Source organism: Ambystoma mexicanum, chromosome 1q, assembly GCF_040938575.1.
Source record: "Ambystoma mexicanum isolate Mex_15411 chromosome 1q, UKY_AmexF1_1, whole genome shotgun sequence".
NCBI lineage: Eukaryota > Metazoa > Chordata > Amphibia > Caudata > Ambystomatidae > Ambystoma > Ambystoma mexicanum.
The window spans coordinates 246,373,105-246,389,620 of NC_090922.1; positions in this window are offsets into that span (position 1 = coordinate 246,373,105).

A 16,516-nucleotide genomic window follows, 5' to 3' on the forward strand; every position below is an offset into this window, starting at 1 on the left:
TCGTGAATGGTCACTTAGATTGAAACAACCATGCCTTCAACTGCGTTACAACCTAAATTATGCTTTAGCAATAGATAATCAACAGCAGCTCTGTTTTGCAAAGTTGCTTTTCTAATAACTTTGCTATCAAGGAGTAACTCTTCTAATGCCTGAGAAGTATGATTAAGTCCTTTTACTACGAAACATGCTAATTTGATCAAAGATTTGTAACCCCCAGCAGATAAACCCCAAACTCCCACTAATGAAAGGGTTAATGCTAGGACCTCAGCTTCTGATAGCAAATGCACATGTGAATCACAATCGGAGGATAGACCCACAGACTCAAAAGTTGACCTTTTGCCTCGAGATATAGCTGGGTGTAAAGGGAACATCATTAGTCCTAATCGAGTTAAAGCACATGGACCTCCGGAAATGGTAGCTGGAATATAAGTGTATGTGATGTTGCCACATGAAAAGAGCCATCCTGTTGGAAGTTTCACATGATTCAAATGACTGGCAGCTATCACTGTATGATTACCAGACATAGGGCCTCATTACGAGTCGGCCGGAAAATCCGGCACAATTACCGGCATGGTGGGAAGTGCGTGTCCGTGCCCTCGAGAACCCGCTACCAGCGGCCGATCACGAGTGCGCGAGCACGCGCGTCCCCCCATGCCGGTAGTGGAAAAACCACCATCCCGGTAACGTCCCACCAACCCCCCTATACCGGCATTGTGGCTTGCCGCCTTCAATGAACCCCTAAACACCGGCACGGTAACTCCGGCACGGAATAACCGTGTTCGCAAAACCGGACCCGGAAATTACGTCATCGCGCTGGAACGGGAAATGGGCCGGTGGCCATCTTTAAAAACACAATCCATTGCAATCCTCCACAACCAACACTCCTCCCGTGTCGTAGTGTGTCAGAGGAGCATCATCATGTCCAAGGCCAGCAGGAAATCCACACAGAGGAAGAGGAAGCAGCGTTTCTCGGACGCTGAGCTCACCATGCTCGCCAACACCCTGGAAGAGCATACAGATGTGATACGCAGCACAGACCTAAAGCATGCGGCCCAAACCCGCAAAAAAGAGGTCTGGCTTGAGGTAGCTCAGAGAGTGACAGCAGTGCGGTGCGCCCCAAGGAGTGTGCGCGACTGCCGGAAGCGGTGGGACGACCTCCGCCTCCATGCCCGGAGGATCATGTCTGAGAACCGGAGAGCCGCAATGGCAACAGGCGGTGGCCCACACTCCCCAGTCCAATTGATGCCAGGGGAGGAGACGGCAAGTGGCTTCATTGACCCCGAAACCATTGAGGGGATCGGAGATCAGGAGGTCGGCACAGCAATCACCACAGAGGAAGGTGAGTGTACCATCACAACCACGTATCACGACACATGACGTGGCCCAACTGGGGAAGTTAGAGTGGGCAAGGTGATGCATCAACATATCCATAGAATAATCATTGTCACTCCCTGCACCACATGGACACTGAGTGACGACCCCAATCCCAACAGAGGTTCCACATGACCCAACCATGCCCATGCACCCACCACACAGAAACCAAACTAATGCTACCCCACCAGCCATGCATTGATTCCCCACATACCCCCTTAGTACACCTAAAGCAACAAACCAGAAATGAAATAATGGCTGAATGCATGAACATATCCCACCGCAATTCAACATAGCTGCCATTTCACAACATCACTGATGACCTGCATCTCTTCTATCCCCCATGCACCGATGATGAAGGTGGACCACTGGACAGGGGTGCGAGCACGTCCAGTGCACGCAAGGGGATCAGGGACACCCCAACACAACCGGCCAAGGAAAAGACACCTGCCAAAGCCAGTGTGCCACGCAAGGCACCAACCCTGCAGGGGACACCTGCACCCACTGCCCAACAACAAAGAACCACAACAGTGGTAGCCCTGCCGCCAGCCAACAGGGATGTTGTGTCCACAGAGGTGGAAGAAGAATCAGACATGATGCCTGGCACACCCACCCCAAGCCACATTGCCAGCCTCCAACCTCTAGCGGAGTCTGAGTGCCTCGATGATCCATGTCTACATGATTCCGACCTCGGGGAATCAGACAATGCGCTGTTTGAGGACAGTGCCCCGGAGGATGGCTCCGCACAGGCCCCTTCCTCCACTCTGCCTTCCTCCACTCTGCCTTCCTCCACCCTGCCAGCAACCTGCAGACCTGCGGACGACACCTCATTTGATGCCCGCCTGACAAGGGTCGAGGCCCGGCAGGAGTACATGCTCCAGATCATGCGCCAGCAGGTGGAAGCAGGCAATGAGGCCATGAGTGCCATCGAAAGGGCAATAGCAGCCAATACTGCAGCAGTGGAGGCATCCATGCATGCATTCCGGGAATGCATGGGGACACTCAAGGAGGCCATCCTTGCAGGTAACGTTCCGATGCAGCGGCCACACCTTCACACAGACAGTCGATTGACAACAGACTCCTCCGCAACTACTAGCCCTACCACCTCGGCGCAATCCAGTCCGGTGCGTCACATAAGGAGGAGCGCACGACTGTCGGCCATGGCACCACCCGACACTAAAGTCTGAAAGAAGTGAATGCACGGACAATGACATTGTGGCAAAACACATTGTGGAAGGGAGCACTGTCCGTTGCACACATGGGGACACTTTGCATCTGTGGGGTGGTAAAGAGAGTTAACGGGTGTTTTGAGGGTTTGTGGGGTGGGAGAGGGAGTTTGTTGGGGGATTGTGGGAGGGGGGAGTGGGCACAGTTTTGCACTTTAATATAATACACAAGTTTTCTGGTGAACGATCCATGGCTGGACATTGTTATTTTTGGTGTGCATCCATTTAATGTGTTACGGTGTTCAATGTCCAAATTACAACATTCCCTTTGTGCATGTTCACATTGGCCCAGTGTCTGACTGACAAAAGTCATTCATGGTCCCTGTATCTTAAAAGTATTCGTCAATTAGTGCTTGGTGTACAGCATGGCCGTCCCGTGCATCACGTACTGGCAGGGGGGCCCCTTCACCTCCATCTCCATCCCCTTCATCCTCACCCGGCCATGCATGTCAATGTCAGGTGGCAGTGGTACATTCCTTCGGACGCACATGTTGTGCAGCATGACACAGGCCATGGTGATCTTTGCCACCTTCTCAGGCCTATATAGGAGTGCCCCATCAGACCTGCTTAGGCAGCGGAACCGCGCCTTCGACAGGCCAAAGGCCTGCTCAATCACAACACGGGTACGAGTGTGCACACGATTGTACTCCTCTTCATGGCTGTTCTGCGGGATCCGCACAGGGGTAAGTAGCCATGGCCTCAAGGGATATCCTCCATCACCTGCAAGCAGATACAAATAGGTGTGTGTCACTCTGAACTGACACCTTCAGGGAGCACGGTCATGGCAGCAGCTATTAGGTGTGAGCATGCATATGTCCCTGTATGTGTACCAAATAGTCACCAATATGGAATGTATACTGTAAAGAAGTGTGGAACACTGGATGGGGTTGAATAGATGATGCAGGGTGTAATCATGCATGCTGAGGCAGATGTGCTGTGGCAGTGCGACAATGTTAAGCCTCCAATTCATGCTGTATACTCTTTACTATGCATGGTCACACAGGCCGCATTGGCACAGTTGCCATCCTATTCAGTCATGCATTGCTTGCCATCACCATGGTGCCCCGGTTGTGCCTCTTACTTGTTGTCTTCCATTTGCATTATTTGTGATATGTGGCCCAGTGATGTGTCATTTTCCGTTTGGCTGTGTCAGGTGAGGAGTGTTTAGCTCCGCATTCATTCTCCACTCACTGGCTATTGCCACCCAGGTAAACTATCCCCCCCTTTCCACCCAGGTGTACTATCCCCCCCCTTCTGCATCCGCACACATGAGTACCCCACAGCATGGCCATGGGCCTGTTGTGCAACTCACCGAGCAGCCAGGCACGTGGTCCAGCATGTCGCTCCATGTGACGGGGTAGCGTGGAGTTGCGCAGTACCATGGCATCATGTGTGGATCCAGGAAATCGGGTTCAGCAATGGGTGATGATCTTGCTGGAGTCACATACCATTTGCACATTGATGGAGTGGTATTCCTTGCGATTGCGGTACACCGCCTCTATGGCATGGGGGACTACCAATTCCACATGGGTGCAGTCGATGGCACCGACACAATTGGGCATGCCTGCCAGTGCATGGAAGCCTACTTTGGTTTCGGCTATCTCCCGGGCAGTCCGTGGTAGGGATATGTGGGTGCTTGCGTGCCTCAGGAGGGCATCCAGCACTTGGTTCAGCATGCGTGAGAATAGTGGTTGTGAAATGCCATGCAGCTGGCCCACTGTGTGTTGGTAGGTGCCTGTGGCCAGGAAGTGTAGCACAGACACCACCTTCAGTAGTGGGGGGATGGCAGTGCGTATTTGTATGTGGCTGGCAATGTCGTTGTGTATCATGTCCACTATGGTGGTGATGGTGTCACGGTCCAACCGGTACAGGGTGTGGATCTGCTCAGGGGTTAGGTTAGGTTGAATGGGCTGGGTCTGGTACGAGGGATTGGTGGCTGACTACGAGGCGCTGGTGGCTGGGCTGGTGGTAATTGCTGGGCCTGTCTCACCCTCCTTCTCCTCCTGCGTCTCCGCTGTGCTGCCTGTTCTTGCAGCTGTAGTTGTTGTTGCTGTTGTTGCTGTAGTTGTAGCAGTATAGGCATGTCCTCCAGCGCCATGATTACAAATGCTAGTGGTAGCATTTTGGTGTAGGAAGGGGTGTGGTGTGTGGGTGTGCTCCTTTTGTTCTGGGCCACTCTGCATTGCCTACACCTGTGGGGGGGGTGTGGTGTGTGGATGTGCTCCTTTTGTACTGGGCCACTCTGCATTGCCTACACCTGTGGGGGGGGGGGGTGTGGTGTGTGGGTGTGCTCCTTTTGTACTGGCACAGCCTCCTTTGACTCCACCTGTGGGGATTGTGTGCACCTGTGGCAGCTGCCTTGTATCTTGGCTGCCGTTTGCGGGTGGTCCGCGATGCCTCTTTTTCTGGCATCATGCAGCCCGTTATTTCCGTGTTCGCGATGCCGGTATTTGCATGTTTGCGTGGGTTGTGATTGCCCCCTATTACCGGCATGCCGGTATTTACTACCCGAAGAGGCGCGTGTACGTGCCCATGCCGCTATTAACGGCACCGGGTTGCGGGTCGGAATGCTACGGGACGTTAAATGATGCCGGTATTTACATACCGGCATCCTTTTTACCTTACCGGCATGACTCGTAATGAGGCCCATAGTGTTATTCACACTGGTACATGTGCGTGGAACTCGCGAACACAATTGTTGCTCGAACACAGTTTGATTTTGCTGTTTGGCTAAATTGAGCTGTTGGCATTTTCCAATTTCTTTTGCATTGCATGTCATAAGGTAGCACACATCGCCTTGGGTTATATTATAGGTTATAATACGTGTCAAATTTCTCCATTTGCGATCTGTTTCCTGGCAAAACCTGCAGTGCTCATAGACGGAAAAGGATTGCCTGATATCGGAATCTTGAATCAAAGAATCATTGTGCGTGACGCCGAATATATGCTTTAGAACCGGAACTGGCGTCGGTACTGTTACTAAGCACGTAGTCAGTAAGCCTTCAGCATTGGGCACGTCAGTAAGGCAAAAGTGCGTAATGTTGAGCACCTGTTGTGCCAGGTATATCCACATATTCTCCGTTTGGGTGATTATGGAAGAATGTTTTCGCCGTCCTGAAGATGCCTCTCGCATGACTGGCATCAATGTTGTTTTCACTTGCGGCTGACGTGTTTGCCGCATTTCACGAATACATGTCTTCGGTCTGGCTGGCTTTTCGGCATCGGCATGGGGCTGCTTTTGGACATCATTACTCATCATTATCAGCTTCTCCTTGATCGCTGGCACAGATGTGACATTTTTCATTGGTAGCAGCATGCGGTTTAACTCTCCCGAACAGAGTCCATTTAGTCCCACAATTACAGCAGCCAGACACAGGATCTACAAGGCAAACCCAGAAAAGAGATATCAGTGTTGTACATCACTCTCTCAGGTAACATTTGTCTGCGGGCACTTATTGCCATTTCTTACTACCGGGCTCCATCACTAAAACTACTTGGTCTTTGCCTGATGCAATGACATCTGCGGGCACTGGTGGGCCACTTGGTCTTTCCACCCACACCTTCGCACCCGGTACCATACTGTCTGAAGAGCCAAAACCACGATCCCCACGGGTAGTTAACACTGTAGGAGGCTCCCCCTTCTTAATCATGGACAACTTAACAGGGATAATAATCAGTTGGGCCACCCGATCGCCCTCAATTGGTCCCCACTATTCATCAGGATGACTTTGATCTCGCCTTGGTAATCAGCATCAATTACCCCTCCCAACACTTGAACTCCCTTCAATGCTAGGCCAGATCTAGGGGCAATCCATCCCATATGCTCTGGGGGAATTTGTACTCCAATCCCTGTTTCAATTACAACAATTCCTCTTGGGTCTAATCTGATTTTCTCATGGGAATGCAAGTCCACCCCTGCTGACTCTGGAGTCGTCCGATAGGGAGCTAGAGAACCTGGGGTAATTTCCCAGTACAATAGGGTTTCTCTGACTGAATTGGGTTGAATATGTAAAGCAGGAGTCATTAGCCGCATCAAAGGAGTTTCATGCTCATTCACAGGCCTATTGTTTAGCACTTGCTCCGCATCAAACACACGATCACGCCAGCCTGCCAAATTGCCATTTCCAGATTTGCGCAGCTGTTCTTTCAACAACCCATTCATTTGTTCAATCAGCCCTGAAGCGGCAGGGTAATAAGGCACATGGTAGAGCCACTCAATGCTCTTTTCCTGACAAAATTCCTGTATCAATTTGCCTTTGAAGTGTGACCCATTGTCACTTTGAATCTGCAAAGGCACTCCGTAATGCAATATGATCTGATCTAACAACCTAATGGTGTTCAGTTGTGTGGCACGCTTGCACGGCAGAACCATCATGTATCCTGAGTATGTATCCACAATAGTGCATGCATACTGACAACCTTTACTGATTGGCAGGGACCGATATAATCAATCTGCCAAATTTGACCTGGTAGTTTTCCTCTTTGCAATGTACCCCGAACAATCTGAGGGATAGGCCTATGCTGTTGGTGTTGCAACACTGAACATTGCAAAATGATCGTTTTCACTACCTCTAAAGGAAGACTGATTCCTCGAGCTTGTGCCCTCCTGATAGTAGCCTTTTCTCCAAGGTGCCCACATTTCTGGTGAGCCCACTTGGCCAAACCCTCCAAATCGTCTTCCTGAGCCTTCGCATCCACAGATGAAATCTTGGTGTGTTCATCTGCAACAGAATTAAACCAACGTTCTAATGAGTCTGTAGCACAATGCGCGTCCACATGATACACAGTGACTTCACTTTGTGATAACATTTCTGCAATATCTTGCCACAGTTCTTTTCCCCACAACTCTTTTGAATGAATATTCCACCCATTCTTTTGCCAGGTTGGCAACCACACCGCCAACCCATACGCCACTGATCATGAATCCGTGTACACATGACATCGACCAGGGGTCTCTTGTTTCAATGCCTGGTAAACTGCGTAAAGCTCTGCAAACTGACTGCTCTTCCCTTTCCCTGACGTTGTTAAAATCTTTTTTGTCTTGGGATTTTACGACACTGCTTTCCAGTATCGCTCAGTTCCCACATATCGGGCTGAGCCATCCGTGAACCAGGCATGCTCTGTCTGCTCCACCGTCAAATCGCCATAAGGTACTCCCCATTTCACGGGAGACTCGCGTTTTTCAGGCACTTCCGGTGGTATGTAATCTGAGGGCGGTATGTTGGCTACTTGCTCATGTAATTTCGCAACTCCACCCTTCCCTGATTTGGCTCTGTCTTGAATGTACCATTTCCATTTAATTATGCTGGCTTCTTGAGCATGTCCTATTCTATGTGTTTTAGGAGAGCTCAGTACCCATTGCATAATCAGTATTTCTGGCCTCATCAATACATCATGACCCACCGTCATTTGCTCGGTATCAACAAGGGCCCAATAACATGCCAGGAACTGCTTCTCAAACGGAGTATATGAGTTCCCAGCATCGGGTAACTTACGACTCCAGAACCCCAATGGCACACGTTTCCTGTCCTGTTTCTGCCACACACTCGAGTTAGCATAATTGTCTTGTACAGACACATTCAATTCCACTTCACCTTCCTTCAATGGCCATAAATCAAGCACCTGCTGCACGGTGTCTTTCCCCAAATCAATTGCTTTCTGCTGCTCTTCCCCCCACTGAAACTCATATTTCTTTCATGTCACTTTGTAGAGGGGGGCCAATATCTGCCCTAAATGGGGAATGTGCTGTCTCCAGAATCCAAACAGCCCTATAAACTGCTGAGCTTGCTTTTTGTTCATTGGAGTGGTGAACTCAAGTATTTTCTGTGGAGCCTTTGGCACCATTTCTCGATGCCCATTATGCCACTGAATCCCTAGGAATATCACTGTTTCAGCTGGGCCTTGAATTTTATTCGGGTTAATCTCCCACCCTTCCTTCTTCAATCCTTGCACAATGACTTCTAACTGGTTTTGCACACTGCGCTCATCCTTGCCCTGAATCAAAATATCATCAATGTAGTGAGAGATTTGTATGTCAGGTTTACACGGTATCTTGTCTAAGTGCTCTGCCACCAGCCGGTGATAGATAGTCGGGCTATGTATGCACCCCATAGGTAACCTTGTAAAGGTAGACTGACGCCCGCTCCACGAAAATACAAACTGCTCTTGGCACTCTTCAGCAATTGGCACAGAGAAAGATGCATTGGCTAAATCTACCACTGCATACCAAGTCCCCTCAAACTTTTGGACATTCTCAATCAAGGTAAGGGCATCTGGGACCGCGGGCACAAAGTGAGGAGTGTGTTAATTCAACTCACGGTAATCCACCGTCATCCTCCAAGACCCATCCCCCTTTTTAATAGGCCAGAGAGGATTGTTCCATGCGGTGGTGATAGGGCGTAACTGTCATGATCTCTGCTTCCAAAAGGTCAGGGTTTTCCCAACTCCCTTGGAAGCAGATCCATAACCCAGGTTCCGAGTGCCAACCAGTCCCAATTGGGACCTTTTGGACCCAGTCCTGGCGCCAGTGGCACCAGGCTCATAAATATGCCCAGTCCCAGCGCTGGAAGCGCCGGGCTCATAATGCTTGGGTGGACTTACCTGCAGCAGACCATGCTGCTTACTTGCCTGCCAGTTGAGCCTCTGATCCTCTTCTGTTTGGAACTACTTTTCCTGTTGGGTGGGGCTGGAGCCACTCCCTAGATTTAGAACACTGGAACTCTTCTGGAAGGCAGGAACTCTTTTCTTACCAGGAACTCTTTTCTTACTTAGGCGTGGCTGTGGAAGGAGATACCTAAGCACTACAGGAGGCTATTTAAACCACACCCGGTGGATGAATCTTGCTTTGCGTTATTCTGCACCCTCTGCAGTAGGACGCTCATCGTGTCTTCTGCATCCAGTCCTGGGCCTAAGGAAAAAGGCTTACCATCCTGAATCCAGTCTTCAGCAACACCTATAAAGACAAGAAAGAACAGGTTAGCATTCCGGCATCTGAAAGGCAAAGGCTTACCATCCTGAATCCAGTCTTCAGCAACACCTATAAAGACAAGAAAGAACAGGTTAGCATTCCAGCATCGGAAAGGCAAAGGCTTACCTACTCTTCGTGCGCTCCGGAGGTCTTCATACTGCATTCCGGCATCTGAAAGACAAAAGCTTACCAACTCTTCGCACGCTCCGGAGGCCTTCGGCGCTGCATCCGCATCTGAAAGACAAAACAAGGTGCGTTTAAAGACATTGGGGAACTTTAATACTCACGTGCCATTACTCCTTTCCACATCTAATCCAGTAGGTATTCCGGCACCCTGCAGCCGCTCCGAACTCGTACCTGCAAAATAAAAAGACAGTTAGAGCGCATCGTGAAGCAGGCAACAAGCGCTTACTCACGTGCTTCCAGGCGCTTCTATTCATCACACGGGCTCCATCTTCAACTCACTTCAGCCCGTCATCCGCCATCGCCGGAACCCTGCAAAACAAGAGACATCATTACTAAAGACTTTAAAAAGACATTTGAATGACTCGAAACTTACAGTTCGTGCAGTAAACGACGGACAGCAGTCCTCTGAAGTCAAGAGGCCTGCGCTACCTATCCAGTGAAGAAACTGGCTACAGCACCCTGCCCCGAGGCAGATGGAGAGCTCGGCATTCACTTACCTAAGGTGAGAGCGTTAACCTTTGGGGTCTACAGGAGAGGAGAAGAGGAAAGAGATAGGGACACCCCAATAACCCCAGTTCATTAACCCCATATTTTCTATCTGCAGACATCTTACTCTACACGTCAGGCATACAGTGCACAGAGGTCCAGCCCAAAGAGCCAACCGGGTGCTACACATCACCTTTGAAGATACGGTAGTCGCCCAGTCAAGACCGGCGCCTCTGCGAGAATCAGGTGAGCGTTACAGTAACACACCCGCCTCCACATACCTTTTGATGGTGTCTCAAATGTCCTTGTGCCCCCCAGGAATGCGGTATTGCTTCATTGCTACCCACTTGGTTGCCACAGGCACTTGCATTCGGGGCATCTTCAATTTGCCTACGGTAATGGGTGTGTAGATCAATGCACTCACCCAAACTGGTACGTTTTACCTCCAAGTCCCAAAGTCAACCCTTCCAGAATGTCAAAGCCAATTATATACTCAGGTATTGGGACAATCAACACTTGGTATTTCTGCCTATTCAAATTACCTATTTTCATCTCCACTTCCGTTTGTACTGCGGGGGTCTCCTTTCCTCCGAGACCTGTAATAGTAAATTGTCTGCCTTTGAATCGTGCTGGATTGCCATGAATCAGAGAGGCCTCCGCCCCGGTGTCTATCAATGCTCGCACCCCTTGCGTATTTCCTAGCCCCCAAATAATCTTAACATTAACATGGGGCTGCCTATCAACTTTTATGCGAGCAGACGCTGCCGGAGCTTGGCCATAGCCCTAGTCAAATTTCGAATGAGTGTGACTTGACTCTGCCTCTAGCATTGCACTCGCCACCTTCCCCAAATCAGCGTATGTTGGCTGGTACGGGGAAGGTGTCCCCATAGACCCTTCTTCTTGTTCTTCCTCAGGAGGAGCGGAAGGTGAGGTGTCTCCCTGTGGCTTGGTTACTACCTGTTTCTTAACCTGTTTATAGCGCTCTTTTGCTGCAAGCCCTCTCTTTTTGTATAATTCATACATTACCATAGTTTCAATGCCATCAATTTTTTCTCGTGGCACACCATCTTTTAACAAAGCCAGAAACATGTCCTTTCTGGACACTCGGGAGTCTCTACTATCTTGCCTCCTGCCTTCAGTTCTTCTCTCACTACGCCACCCTGTCTCCCGTGGCTTGTCATCACTCTTGTCCCACTCCCCTAAATCTGCCAGTTGCCGAATGGCATCCACTACCTCATCAGTGGGTTTGCCCGTCATACCTACGAGCAAAGTCATAATGACACTTTTGTATGCGGGTGGTGCAGTTCTGATCACCATGTTTCTAGTTGAAACTGAAAGTGGCACGGCCCCCATGTGTCCTGGAGCATCTACGTCAATTGCCTCTTTCATAGCATGCTCTCTAACCTTTTGAATTGCCTCTTTCAAAGTATATCACTTTGTTTTCTCGCTAGGCCAATCTGTGGTAATGGGATATTTACGGTTACATGCTTGGGCTGCTAGGTGCAACAAAAACACCTGTGAATCGTGACCATTCTCATCAGGGGGCGGCCTTGCCCTTAAGACCTCCTGTACATTGGTGTCAGTTGACAAGGGTAGAAAACGCGGTGAGTCCATGGAATCTACCAACAACCCCGCAGCGCCCCCATCTAGCAACCTCACCATCCATGTCAATAAAGGTTCTCCTGATTTTTGCCTCAAACGGGTAATAATTTCCCCAACCTCCTGCTGGGTGTAATCCTCCAGCGTAATTAAATCCACAACCCCGCCTGCAGGATTCTGCGGGTGGGCACGGCTCGCCGTCTTCTAACTGGCTTAGCAACCACTGTCTTCTGCTTAATTTCCATTTTGGGGTCTGACTCATTTGCTGAACTACTCTCTGGACTGATTTAGTCAAAAATATCACCATCCCAATTATCCGGATCCCAGGCCACACCGGCGGTAGCGATTACAGCTGCCACCTTTCTTTGATTGACTCCTCCCCGCCTTTTCCTATACTTATACCGGGCTACTCTAACTGCTGCCCTCTCGGCCACAGCCTGGTATGTGTCAGCTTTATCTTTAAAAAGTTTCATTTGAATCTGCTGCATTAACGCAGTCTGCCTTTCTGCAGCCAACTCTCTTTCTAATCGCAAAATCTCATTTTTCATTTCCAAATTCCTTTGATGTATTTTCCTATAAGCATGCAGGAGGACCCAACCCCGCCTACCCAGCGCAGCACATTCCCTGCCTCGTTCCACTGAAACTTGTTGTAAGCACAACATTACATCAGACGGATCAGCATCTCCCAATCCCTGATCCCATGTTTCACTTAGCCCCGCGCCGCATGCCCACACCTGGGCCAATTTATCATATGGGCTTTTAGTCCAGCCTGGAATGATAACATCAGAACATTCACCGCCAGCGGGAACGCTCTTATTCCTGAACAAACTATTCATTATTGCAAAACTGTACAAAACCTCTTTATATCTATATTTGTTTTTCTTTCCACACTGCAATCACTCACGCAAGCACGCACACACCAGCAAAGAGAAGAAAAAAAAAACAGCTTAACACAGTTCAACACTCGCTGCCAAATTACTTTCACCTGCAAGGTAAACAAAGCCTATCTACGTTCAAACAGATTCTTTAATATTTGGAACAATTCATCACAAATATCCTGTTTGTGACGCCAAAATGTATTGCTCGCCCAGAGTGCACGGACAGTCATTAATCACCAGTGCAATTACGGAGCCAATACTTTAAACGCAGGTAGACGCAATAACTTGCAAGCACACACACTCTTAGAAAATAATGAGCACTTATACGGCTATTTATTCAAAGTTTGGAAGCAACAAGTGATAACATAGAAATAAATCACAGAAGAAACAGAGAATTCAAAAGAGAATACATCACCGTGGGCATAACTGGATTCCTCATCTCACCAGAAGCGGCTGGAAGACCCCGATAACAGCCAGGCCGAGAGCATAACAGCCCACAGGTATGCCGGACGGAAGCCTCCCCCCTCCGACTGAGGTCCCGTCTGACCGTTAAGGGGTTCCGCATATATGCACTCCTCAAAAAGGGGTGGTCATTTTTCAAACCTTCTGGCAACGCACTTGCGCATTGATAGGCAGCCGTTGGTTGCCAGCTGGGTCAACTGACAGTAACCTCAAGGAGCAAAGTGCTTCCCTCCTCTAAAAACAAGCACCATGGAAAACAGTCCCATAACTCATAGCAAGACATAACAAAGCCAGCTTTCCCAGCAGAATGTCCTTGACTGCATACCAGGTTTGGAAAGCATGTTTTCTTCAGCATAGTAAATCTAGCTCTCAGCAAAATTAGTACAGCTTTTCACTGCGGCTTGAAGTAAATATCCATTATGGCTCTGACTGCTCCCAGAATACACTGCGCACCAGCGCTATGTTTTAGCTCAAGCATAACAAGTGGATAGTTAATGTTTGGGAGCTAGCTAGTGGTAGTTTAACGGTAAACGATTTACATGAATCAGCTGCTATTGTAGGTGAGATTCTCATACCTAGACTAGTCTTTGTGATGATAGCAATACCGCCACCGCGCATATTGGTTCTGTCTTGCCTGAGTATAGTAAAATCTTCTGGGATAGCTAAGGAGAGTAGGGGTCCTGCTGCGTCGTGGAGCCAAGACTCTGTGATAGCGTGGAAGTCCAAGTTATCGAGCACTATCAAATCGCAGATGTCTGTGGCATGTGCTGTCAGGGATCTGGCATTTATTAATCCCCCTTTGAGGGGGGAGCTGTCGGATGAGACGGTTCAGTTTTGGTATGGGTAGGAGGAAGTCTCCTGTTATTGAGATGGACGATATTAGCCTTCTGGGTGTTAGATATTTTATTAGTAGGAGGTAGGGTTCTAGTCAGAGGCTCATGGAGTTTCGAGAGTCTAGCTCTAAGGCTGGAATTTCTGCGGAGTATACTACATGGGTTGCTAGGAAACTCGGTTGAGGGTCTCAGATCAGGGTGTTCCATATTGGTGTCGGTAGAGAGGATGGCCATTGTAGAATTATTTAGGGGTCTCATGAGCACTGTGGGGAAGCTACTGTTTTCTCTATGGAGGAGGATAATTAGAAGTGAGTACAATAGCATGCTGCAAGGTGTGCTACTCATGATGTGGAACTAATTCCAGTAAACAAAGGCACAGCATGCATAGATCAGCATAGGCAATGAATAGGTTGCACAGAGGCACAGTGGGCATAGATCAGCATAGGCAATGACTGAGTTGCACAGAAGCACAGTGGGCATAGATCAGCATAGGCAATGACTGAGTTGCACAGTGGGCATAGATCAGCATAGGCAATGACTGAGTTGCACAGAGGCACAGTGGGCATAGATCAGCATAGGCAATGACTAAGTTGCACAGTGGGCATAGATCAGCATAGGCAATGACTAAGTTTCACAGAGGCACAGTTTGCATAGATCAGCATAGGCAATGAATAGGTTGCACAGTGGGCATAAATCAGCATAGACAATGACTAAGTTGCACAGTAGGCATAGATCAGCATAGGCAATGACTAAGTTGCACAGAGGCAAAGTGTGCATAGATCAGCATAGGCAATGAATAGGTTGCACAGTGTGCATAGATCAGCATTGGCAATTAATAGGTTGCCCAAGGCACAGTGGACATACATCAGCATAGGCAATGAATAGGTTGCACAAAGGCACAGTGGGCATAGGCAATGAGTAAGTGTGTGCACTGGTGTGCGACAGGAGATGACAACAAGGTTGTGTAGTAGTATTGGGCAGTGGCACTGAGGTAAGTAGCAGTTAGATCAAAAATTGCAGTGCCTAGATTCGACTATCCAACAATGGCCTCAAATGGCTAGGTGATGACAGGACAAGGTAGGTAGCAGTTCAAACAAAATTGCAGTGCCTAGATTCGACTATCCAGCAATGGCCTCGAATGGCTAGGTAATGGCAGGACAAGGTAGGCAGCAGTTCAAACAAAATTGCAATGCCTAGATTCGACTATCCAGCAATGGCCTCGAATAGCTAGGTAATGGCAGGACAAGGTAGGTAGCAGTTCAAACAAAATTGCAATGCCTAGATTCGACTATCCAGCAATGGCCTCAAATGGCTAGGTAATGGCAGGACAAGGTAGGTAGCAGTTCAAACAAAATTGCAATGCCTAGATTCGACTATCCAACAGTGGCAGATAATAGGATCACTGTGACGGCCATAAGTGTGGTTATGTGTATGAGCACAATGAGAAAGCATTGAAAGTGAGCTGCAGGGCACCCACAGGGGTTACACCTGGGAGAGGGTAGGGTACCATTATCATGTGTCGGCATACAACGTAAAAAGGGGCACAATTACTCTTTAAAGAATGCACTCAGCTACCAGTGGGTGGAGCTGAGCTTCAAAAGTACAGGTGGCAGTTCTGGATAATGAGATCTTTGGGCAAGCCTCATGGGTGCAATCCAACATGGGGGGCACAGACATAACGAATCTTGAGTGTTAAGCCAATCTCACCTTGTAATAGTTGGTACAGGTAGCAGTTGGTCTTGAGTAGAGATGAGTATGCAACAGGGGCGAGTGGATGAATGGGGCAGAGCTCATAGAGACCTGGTGCAGTCTGCAGCACAGCACGCTCGGTCAGCTCTGTCAGCGGCCTTTTTCCTTGGCCTTCTTCCGAAGGCCGGCTCTCGCCTGCCGGCGAGTGTGGATTGGCTATGAGGGCCAGCCAATCCTGTCACATCAGTGACTGCTGCTTCCCGTAAATTGGATCGTCTGGTTTCGGGCGTCCATCTTGGAGAGGGGCCAGCCACGTTGTGATCAATGGCGCAGACGCGTTGGTGTGGTCACAAAGTCCAGAAAGCTTTGTTTCTGACCGAAATTCGGCGGAAGCTAGGAGTTTCACTAAAATTAGTGAAAAATTGGAGGGCAAAACGGCGGGATGCTGCACGGACGTCTGGACGCAGGGGCAGCACGAGATTGGCAAGTGGCTAGGTTTGCACCTAGCAGTGAGATGGAGTTGCTCCTGCAACTCATGCAGTCTCAGCTAAGAGCTCCTGCTCTGCTCAGAGGATATGTGTTTCCTGCTCCCGGTGATAACTATACAGCCTTTTCTGTATCCTGACTCTCCTTTTCGAAGTACCCTTTAATCGACTAGCTGTACTGGTTTTTGACCCTTGGAACTGTTTATCGGCCTGTTTTGGATTATTCTTAAACTGGTTTAACTGGCTTGACTGTGTTCTATTCATATTTGCCATTAGAATGTTATGTGTGCATGGTTTGGTGTTTCCATTCATACTTCTACCTGCATTTCAAGTG